Raw genomic sequence first — 9,888 nt, 5'->3', positions numbered from 1 at the left:
CGTGCTAATCATTTTGATGCATTCATTTTAATTTTTCTAACACTTTTGCGCTCGACTTTTATTTATTCTGAGTCCGTATATTTTTTTATCTTTTTGTCAACATGTTCATAAAAAATAAATAGAATTTAGTATGTAAATTTTTTGATTTTATTTTAATTATTTCAATTTACTTAAATTTTATTTATTTTAGTTATTTGAACTCATTTCATATCACAAGCTAGCTAGAGGGTGTTATGAGAATTTTGTGAATTCGTAACCTTATTTTTTAGACTATATATTATTTCACTGGCAAACGTATGAAAAAGACCAACAACACACCAAAGCGGCGTAATACTTTGGTCTCTCCTTCACATTCCAATTGATTGAAAAAAAAACTAAGAAAAGGAAAAAATGGTTTTCGTGTTGCAGGACCTCGTTTCCTCATCTTCATACCCTCATATTTCATTTCTTTGTCAAATTTCCACCAAATAAAAACAACCACATTCATTCATTCTCATTAATCCCCCTCCCTCTCATTTATGTGATTTGTTTCAAAAAAAGAAAGAAAATGAACTAATAGAAAAAGAAAAAAAAATGTGAAGAAGTTCTTGAGTTTTCTTTTACCGTAACCCAGCATCATTCTTTGAAGTCTTTAAGAACCACCAAAGTCTCTCTCTATTAACCACATAACAACTATACTATCCACATTTCATTGCTACAACAATAACCTCCTTTTTATTTATTTCATATTGCATATTTATTTATGTAATTTTTTATAAACATAAAAGTTTGATTTCTTTATATATGTTGTTCTTGTTTTATGTAGTTTTCTTTAATATATAGATTTTTACGCATCTTTTCGGATTAGTCATATATATATATATATATATATATATATATATATATATATATATATATATATATATATATATATATATATATATATATATATATATATATATATATATATATATATATATATATATATATATATATATATATATATATATATATATATATATATATATATATATATATATATATATATATATATATATATATATATATATATATATATATATATATACTTCTGTAATATTAGTGTTTTTAAAAATATATATTTCATGTTAGTTTTTGAAAAACTATTTTATATATGTATATATATACTTTTGGATTTTGTTTTATATATATATTATTAAAATAATAATATCGTTTCTTTAATATATTTTTTATTTATTTATTATTTTAGCGTGTGTGTGTTGTGTTTACCTTTCTATTTTTTTAATTATTTTGAATTGATGTAAACAATTATGACACTGCTTTAATAATATTTTGGTTGTTGCATTGACTTTATTTCGTTGCGATCTCAGAGTTAAAATTCAATTTAACCTTCAAAAATTGTTTGGACGCATAGATTCAGTTGTTCGGCTTTTTATAAAAGGATTCATGCATGAATCCACTCTAAGTTAGCTTAGAGCTAAATTCAGTTGCTTTCGATTTTAGTTGGTTTCTGGTCCCATGGCTTACTCTTGGGCCTTCTTACAATGAGCTCGGTTTATTTCGGTCTCGTGGCTTACTCTTGGGCCTTCTTACAATGGGCTTTTTTCTTTTTGCATGCTCGCATTTATTTGTCTGCATTTCAATTACCCTCAAATTACTTCAAACCATTTTCATAACTAAATTGGAAGAAAAAGACTATCTGGGTGAAAGGTTCAGATGTAGTTCTGAATGTTAAGCCCAAGTTGTAAGAGCTTGCAAGTCATAAGTGTTCGTCTTTCCTTTAAAACACTTGTAAATATTCAAACCCTTTTCTTAATAAAATTGAAAGAAAAAGATTACTTGGATGAAAGGTCCAGACGTAATCCTGAGTATTAGACCCAAGTTGTAAGAGCTTGCAAGTCATAAATACTCGTCTTTCAAGTCCAAAAATACATCAAACCAATCCAACTCTCTTTTTTTTCCGCCGTCGTGCGATCTTTAAACCTTTTCATAAATGAAATACATCTTGTCTTAAGATGATGTAAAGCAATGTTTCGTCCATAATTGTTGAGTTGAGATAAATGACGTTTTTCTGAATGTTGATTTATAAATCCATTCGATGTGTGGTATACGTCCGCTCCACATCTGTTTTGGGTAAAACAATGTTTCTCGTCGATTAATACAAGATAGTTTTTGCTAAAATCGACCAACAAACAAACATTTTCTATCCAGAACTACGTGTTCCTTGAGTTCTCTATTGAGATACGTAGGAATAGGATTGCGAAATCTTGTCAGGCTCATTAATAAAAAACTTAGGTTTAGTCCCATTTGTTGCAAAAATCCAAAAACATCTTCTCTTTTCTTTTGATCCTATTATTATTTCCCTCATAATAACTTGAGAAGCCTAACATTTCTAAGCTAACATTGACACATACAATTAACCTAATGGTTCCCGTTGAGTACAACGAACGTGAATGGTGCTAATACCTTTCCCTTGTGTAATCGACTCCCAAACCCTGATATTGGTTTCGATGACCATAATCATTGTCGTTCCTTCTTGGATTTTATAAATATTCCCCTTTCCTTATTACAAATAAATAAATTTTGGTGGCGACTCTATTTAGTCCATCATGCGAGCGTATGATTGCGTGTTCGGGTGCGACAACATGCAAATGAAAGAAAATATGATTGAAACATTCTCCTTGTAGCTGATTCTTTGCAATGGAAGAAAAATGATTCATTGTTTTCATATTTTGGCCTTGAGCTAAGAAACCTTAGGTTTGGCTTGCCACAGATGGAATTAACCCCTTTGGTAATATGAGCATTAACCATTCTTCGTGGCCTGTTCTTCTCACGATTTACAACATATCTCCTTGGTTGTGCATGAAGCACAAGTATATGATGTTAAGTATGATAATTTATGGACAAAGACAACCCAGAAATGACATAGATGTTTATCTAAGTCCATTAGTTGAGGATTTAAATTTTTTGTGGGATAAAGGTGTTGACGTTGATGCTGCATATTCTGGTGAAAAGTTTAGGATGCATGCAATATTATTTTGCATAATGAACGAATTTCTTGCATATGGTGATTTGGTTGGATATAGTGTCAAAGGAAATAAAGCATATCCTATATGTGAATCTGATACTTGTTTTCACCAACTTGAGTTTGGAAAAAAATACTATTTACCTTGGGCATCAGAAATTTCTAAAACCCAATCATCCTTATCGTAGATTGCATAAGGATTTTAACGGAGAACATGAGTTTCAAAGTGATCCCAAACCTTTAACTGGCGATGGAATTTATCAACTACAAGAACAACTTGATGTTGTCTTTAGAAAGAAAAAATATGGTCCCGTTGAGAGAAATATTTGGAAAAATAGATTGGTGTTCTTTGATCTTCCATATTGGTCTAGACTTGATGTAAGATATTGTTTTGATTTGACGCATGTGGAGAAAAACGTGTGTGACAGTTTGATTGGAACACTTTTTAACACTCCAGGCAAGACTAAAGATAATAACAATTCCCATTTAGATATGGTGGAGATGGGTATACGAGAACAGTTGACTTCAGAAGATAGAGGAAAAATATCTTATTTGCCTCTGACATGTCACACTCTATCTAAAAAGGAAAAGAAAAGTTTTTGCGAGTGTTTGCATGATATCAAAGTTCCTCAAGGTTACTTTTCAAACATCAAAAAACTTGTATCAATGAAAGATCTCAATTTAGTTGGCTTAAAATCTCATAATTATAATGTCTTAATGCAACAACTTCTACCAGTGGCTATCTGTGGCATCCTTCTAAAAAATGTAAGAGTAACTCTAATCAGATTGTGCTTATTCTTCAATGATATATGTAATAAAGTTCTTGAATTCAAAAAATTATATGAATTAGAAGATGAGGTTGCAATAATATTGTGTCAATTGGAGATGTATTTTCCTCCATCATTTTTTGACATTATGGTTCAAATACTTGTTCATATAACCAGAGAAATCAGATATTGTTGTCTTATTTATTTAAGGTGGATGTATCCTATAGAGCGATACATGAAGATCTTTAAAGGATATACGAAGAATCATCACCGTCCGAAAGCTTTTATCATTGAAAGGTACATCAGAGAAGAAGTTTTTGAGTTTTGTTCAAACTATTTGTCGGAAACAGAGTCTATTGGAATTTCATAGTCTCGTCATGCTAACAGATTTGAAGGTAGAGGTACTCAAGGTTTAAATGTTAAGTCAATGGGTCGGGATGTAGTACTTCAAGCACATTAGTGTAGGTGAACCTTACATAGTTGCTCACAAAAAAGTTATAAAGAAAAAATATCCCCGAATGAATGACAGTTGTTGTTGTCCCGACATAACAAGGAATTCATAAGTTGGTTTAATATGAGAATTTCTAAAGATGATTGTGCATCTGAGACAAATAAATGGTTATCGTACATGACAAAATTCATTGTGATAACTTGGACGAAATACGATATTTCTAATTTGAAATTCTTGTATCAGATATGAGATGTCAAAGGTAATGTCACGACACTAATATCTGAACAATATAAACAGGATAAAAGATAAAGAACAATAGTACAAGTGACACAAACAATTGTTAACCCAGTTCAGTGAAAACTCACCTACGTCTAGGGGCTACCAAGCCAGGAAGGAAATCCACTAAACAGAATTAGTTCAAAGACTCTCAGTAAACACCTTCAAGTTACAGTCTTTTCACCTAATCTCTACCTGTGTGACTTCTATCTAAGAACTCTTAGATAAGAGATTCTACTCACTCCCCCTCAATCACAACAGTGATGTAAAAACAAATATTACAAAGAAGAAGACACTCTTCAAGAATACATACTTGATCTTGCTTAAAAGCTTCAACCAAGTAAACACACACTCATGCTTCAAAGCTTAGAGTGGACAAATTACAACACAAAAGTCAGTCCAATTCAATCATCAACAGGATGAATGAATGGCTCACAATACACAAATGCACACAAGACTAAAACCCTTATTCTCTCTCACTCTTTTGCTCGTTCTGTTGTGTGTTAAAACCAGGTTCTACATGGCCTTTTTATAGAAGCATTTGAATGGGCTTGAACATCATAAAACCCTAAATCTATTTTCCTTTTGTATATTCTTATGACAGCTGATCATATCTTGTTAGAAAATAAATAAATCTGGTTTTAATTACTGATTGAATGGCGCGTTTAATCTCCACATCAATCACACATAGATTAGCATGAAAACGCAATCAAAAGATACATAACATTCAGACTAAATGTTTTGTATACACATGTCTTGACATCGGGTCTGACATCTCAGCTAAATCCTGCACAACCATATTTAAACACCCTGCAGGAAACTGATATCTCTTGTCAAGACAACACTTGTGACATCTTGTGATAACTCTAGGTTATACCAAAATTGATGCGAACACATAGAACCAACAAACTCCCCCTTTGGCAAATTTTGGCTAAAACATACATCAGATCATTTGTTTCACAAGAGAATAATCACAGTATTAGTTCAGCAGCAGAAGTAATAAAACACACATTACTAGCTAAAATAGCAACTAGTAAACACATATTAAACACACATGCGCTTGTGCTCAAAACACACTACCTCCCCCTCCAACTAGCATAAGTCTGCTTAACACATACAAAACAATTCTCCCTCTAACAACACCTTCAATATCACCTATAATAAACAAATTGTCTCCAACGTACTTCTGTAACATCATCTGTATCATACAGATTATCTCCAACATCATTTGTAATGTGTGTAACATCATCTGTATATAGTATAGCATAGCTCATTTAGCTACTTCTCCCCCTTTTTAGCCAAAAGAGACCAAAAAGACAAAATAAATGTCTATTTAGTCAAACAAACAGAATGTCAAAGCAGAATGTTAAGTGTTACAGATCCAGGAACAAACACAGCTTTAGACAAGCTGAGATAAAATCCAGAAAATCCAAAAAAACCTGAAAAATACATCAAGGCAACAGAACATGACTGCCAAAAGAACCACCACACCATCACAACACACCATCAGAAGAGTGGGAGACAACTTCAACAAAAAACTAGTCAGAGGAGCTAGAGCTTGCATCTTCATCAGCATCAGAACCAGAACTGCCACTTGTTTCATCTTTAGTTTCAGACCTCTCACTAGAGGTTTGGGCTTCTGCTTCCTTGGCATGTCCAATATTCTCTCTTTCAGCTTGCTCCAAGCTAGCAATCAGAGCCTCCAAAGCTTCTTTCTTGACTGTTGCTACCCTTATCCCTGTATCCAATTCTTTACAAGTTTCTTTCAGCTCAGCAATAAGACCATCTTTTGAGGCTGGCTTTTTCACAGCAGATGTCATGACAATGTCTTCGACATGACTTCCTTCAAACAGTTTGTAGTGAACTGATAGAGGAGGTTTTCTTCTACTAGGAAGGTCATTTGTACTCAGAATTCCAGGGTGTTGGCTCAGGATAATCCCATAAATCATTGAGGGAAAAGCTATGGGCAGCTTTACTGCATTTGTAGAAGCATGTTTGACAATTTGTTCAAACATAAATCTACCATAATCAAATTTCAGCTTGGTTCCAACAGCAAATATGAATCTTCCAAGGGCATTTGAAATTGTGGAAATGTGGTTGGTAGGCACCCAATTTGCAGACCTTATCTTATGCAATATGGCATACTTCACAGTCAGCTTCCTAGCAGGGAGATGCTTCTTGCTAGGCTTTAAGTGATGAAGCAAGCTATCATCTTGATCATCCGAACTATCATCTTCTAGGTCAATCACCTTATTTACAGAATCATGCTTCTTAGACTGTGAAGCACTGGCAGTAGGTGATGCCACAGATTTCTTACCAGTCATAATTTGCCCTAAAGAGAACAAACCTTCAGCAGCCATATCCTTTTCAGACCTAGAAGAATCATCATCCTTCTCATTATGAGGTCCAACCTCAGGAGAGGGGTCCCTTCTTGATAGAGGAGTAGAAACTCCCTTTACAGAATGTCCTTCATTAGGGATTCTAGTGACTAGGTTTCTTATGACACGATCAGTGTGATGCATGTCGTCCTTAGAACTAGTGGCATATGTAGAGCTAGAAGGGATACTAGAGCTGTTACCTTTAGTGGGGAAAGCAGAGATAGATGCATCCATGGGATGGTTAGGAGCTTCTCCTGGAATGACATACAGCGGAATCACATCTAAAATATCTTCATCAAGAAAGTCCATTGAAGGCGTTCTATCCTTGTGAGTAGGCTTAGGAATTTGTGAACCAGATGGTGTTTGATGTTGTGACATCTTGTTGTTTTTGTGGAAAGGTTTCAGTTGCCCTAGCAGATGAGTTTGAGGAAGACGCAGAAAGTTGGAAATGTTTGAGTAGAGGTTGCGTGTGAAAAGGTAATAGATGGAATTTCCAATACTAGGTGATGATATACCATAAATGGGGCACTTTATTTTAAGTAAGCAGACAATTATTTGATTACCTTTTCCACTCCAAATTAATTGCTACAAATTCTCATAAATACAAATCCCTAATTTCCCTTTTAGAAATTCAAATAGATTTGCATCCAAGGCCTTTGTAAAAATATCATCTAATTGCATTTCAGTAGCAACATGCTCTAGGACTATAATTTTATCTTCGACTAGTTCTCTAATAAAATGATGACGAATATCAATATGTTTTGTCCTGCTGTGCTGAATAGGATTCTTAGAAATACTTATAGCACTCAGGTTGTCACAGTACAATGTCATAACATCTTGCGTGACATTGTATTCAGTCAGCATCTGTTTCATCCATACCAGTTGAGAGCAACTACTTCCAGCTGCTATGTATTCAGCTTCAACAGTGGACAGAGACACGCAGTTTTGTTTCTTACTAAACCATGATATTAAGTTGTTCCCCAAGAAGAAGCATCCTTCTAATGTGCTTTTCCTATCATCAGCACTTCCAGCCCAATCAGCATCACAATATCCAGTCAGCACAGATCCAGATCCATGAGTGTACAACATCCCATAGTCACTAGTGTCATTGACATATTTCAGGATCCTTTTCACTTGGTTTATGTGACTGACTTTTGGTTCAACTTGATATCTAGCACAAACACCTACAACGAAAGCAATGTCAGGTCTGCTTGCTGTGAGATATAGCAGACTCCCTATCATGCTTCTGTAGAGACTTTGATCTACACTAACACCATTTTCATCTTTAGAGACTTTCAGATGAGTAGGAGCAGGTGTCCTTTTGTGACTTGCATTCTCCATGCCAAATTTCTTAACAATATTTTTGGCATATTTTCTTTGAGATAGAAAGATAGAATCTTCCATCTGCTTGACTTGTAGCCCAAGAAAATAGGTCAGCTCTCCAACAAGGCTCATATCAAATTCAGACTGCATTTTTTTAGCAAAATGTTCGACCATCTTATTTGACATCCCACCAAACATAATATCATCCACATATTTCTGGGCTACCATGAGTTTTCCTCCTTCATTTTTGACAAATAAGGTCTTATCAATGCCTCCCTTTCTATATCCATTGTCAATGAGAAACACTGTGAGTCTATCATACCAAGCCCTAAGGGCTTGTTTCAGCCCATAGAGGGCTTTCCTCAACTTATACACATGCTTTGGAAGATTTGGGTCTGTAAACCCTTTAGGTTGTTCAACATACACTTCCTCATTTAAGTAACCATTCAAGAAGGCACTTTTTACATCCATTTGGAACAGTTTAAACTTCAGAATACATGCCACTCCAAGCAATAGTCTAATGGACTCCAGGCGAGCTATAGGGGCAAATGTTTCATCAAAGTTAACTCCTTCAACTTGAGTGTATCCTTGTGCTACCAATCTTGCTTTATTTTTAGTAACCACCCCTTGTTCATCAGATTTATTCTTGTAAACCCACTTTGTTCCAATAACATTTATTCCTTCAGGTCTTGGAACCAGTTCCCATACTTCATTTCTCTTGAATTGGCCTAACTCTTCCTGCATGACATTGATCCAGAATTCATCAGTTAAGACTTCTTTGACATTCTTGGGCTCAATCTTGGACACAAAACAGCCATGTGAGATCACTTCCCATGATCAAGTTGTGACCCCTTTATTTGGGTCTCCTATAATGAGATCTTTAGGATGATCCTTCTGAATTCTGATGGAGGGTCTCTTATTAATTTTGTCAGCTTCAGGTTCAGCTTGAGTGGGTTCACTCTCATTACTTTTGTCTGGGAAGTCAGCTGGGGCATCATTTAGAGATGTCTCAACATCGTCTGTGACATCAGTCGGTTGATCATCAACAACAACATTGATAAATTCCATCATTACTTTTGTTCTGGAATTAAAGACCCTAAATGCTCTGTTGTTTGTTGAGTAACCCAAAAGTATTCCTTCATCACTCTTGGGATCCATCTTCCTTCTTTGTTCACGGTCAGTCAGGATATAACATTTACTACCAAACACATGGAAGTATTTGACAGTAGGTATTCTTCCTTTCCATACTTCATATAAGGTAGTTGGAGTCCCTTTCTTCAAGGTTACTCTGTTGTGAACATAGCCGGTTGTGTTCATGGCTTCAGCCCAGAAGTGGTAAGGCAATTTCTTAGCATGAATCATAGCTCTGGCAGATTCTTGGAGAGTTATATTTTTCCTTTCTACCACGCCATTTTTCTGAGGGGTAATGGGAGATGAAGACTCATGACTAATTCCTTCAGATGAACAGAATCCAACAAATTTATTGTTCTCAAATTCTTTCCCATGATCACTTCTGATTCTGATAACCTGACTTTCTTTTTCTCTTTGAAGTCTTAGGCAAAGATCTTTGAATACCTCAAATACATCAGATTTTTCCCTTATAAAATTTACCCAGGTGTATCTAGAGAAGTCATCCACCACCACATAAGCATACTTTTTCCCACCAAGACTTTCCACCTGCATAGGTCT

Source organism: Lathyrus oleraceus, chromosome 5 (genome assembly GCF_024323335.1).
Source record: "Lathyrus oleraceus cultivar Zhongwan6 chromosome 5, CAAS_Psat_ZW6_1.0, whole genome shotgun sequence".
Lineage (NCBI taxonomy): Eukaryota > Viridiplantae > Streptophyta > Magnoliopsida > Fabales > Fabaceae > Lathyrus > Lathyrus oleraceus.
The sequence above is the reverse complement of the archived record's forward strand: the minus strand, read 5'-3'. Positions refer to the sequence as shown.